Here is a 1,433-nt window from a genome sequence, read left to right as displayed (position 1 = left end):
AAACATTTTTCGTCTTTATCTATCCTCCTTCTTTTTTTTGTTTGTTATCGTTACTCTCTTGTAAGACGTCTAATCTTCGACACTTATATGACCTTATTGTGTTGCAAGTGCTGTAAAGCACTTACTAACACTAAAACAAACAGATTTCTCACGCATGGTCGTCCTCAAAGAGGTCCCGATCTCCCAAAGTGTTGAGGAGCACAACTCGCGGCTTCCAGATGCTCTTGGTTTGTGGGTGGATTTCTCTCATGCCCCCGTACAAGGTCTCATCCCACATCAGACGCTGAGGGCAGACAGAGATTCAGTCAGTAAGTAAATCGCTACTCCAGAATTTAGAAGTTTTGTCTGATCAGTATCTAGTTTTGAGAATCTTGACGTCAATAACTTTGAGTTTCACAACATGTCAAGCTTTTTAGAATGCAATTCTTTGAAGATTGTGATAACGACTCCGAATAATCTTACAATTTTGATAGAGTTGGTAGAGCATTTAATTTCTGACCTTCTGGTCTAAGTAACTCAAAACGGCCAAAAGTGTCAGAACTTTGTAATTTCAAGGGTGAAGAGGAGTGAGAAGGGTAGGGGTGCAGACGGGTCATATGTGTGAAATGAGGTGAGATGAATTGGAGTGAAGTGAGACGAGAGAGGCGAGGTGAGAAGAGATGGGAGAGGCGAGGCAAGGTTAGAAGAGTAGGGATGAAGTGACGTGATGAGACAGGAGTAGGTCTGGTGAAGTGAGGTGAGATGTATAGGGGAGACATGAGGTGAGGTGAGCAGGGTTGAAATGAGGAGAGGGACCCTATAGGAATGAGATAAGAATAGGTGAGACGAGATGGGTAGAGTCAGGTAAAACGGGTTGGGGTTAGGTGAGGCGAGACAGGTAGCGGTAGAGTGAGGTAAGACAAGATCGAATGCGGTGAGGTGAAACGGGTTGGGATAGAATGAGGCGAGACAGTGGTTGTGAAGTGAGGTGAGACAGGTAAGGGTGAAGTTAGGTGAGATGGGTGAGGGGAAATGAAGTGAAATGGGTAGAAGGTGCAGTGTGGTGAGACGGGTAGAGGTGAAGAGGGAAACGTGGGGTAGGTGGCATGGGTGGATTAACGAAAGGAAAAGTGAGATGAAAATAGGCCAGATGAGATGGGTAGAGTGTGATGAGACAAGCTGGGATGAAATGAGGTTACAAGGTAACTTTAGAAAAGCAAAGAATTTATTGAAGATCTTTTTTTGAAGTTCCATTATCATGTTAGCTTAGTGCTATTTCTTCTGGTGATGATGATGATGATGATGATGATGATGATGATGATGATGATGATGATGATGATGATGATGATGATGATGTGAAATGTGGTAACCGAACTGACTCACGAAGTCGTGCCAGAAGAAGGAAAGAAATCCGTTACACAGGAACTTCTGGTTGACGTCATTCACATCAACGA

The sequence above is a fragment of the Aplysia californica genome, unplaced genomic scaffold (assembly GCF_000002075.1).
Source record: "Aplysia californica isolate F4 #8 unplaced genomic scaffold, AplCal3.0 scaffold00151, whole genome shotgun sequence".
Classification (NCBI taxonomy): domain Eukaryota; kingdom Metazoa; phylum Mollusca; class Gastropoda; order Aplysiida; family Aplysiidae; genus Aplysia; species Aplysia californica.
Note: the sequence above shows the minus strand (reverse complement) of the source record.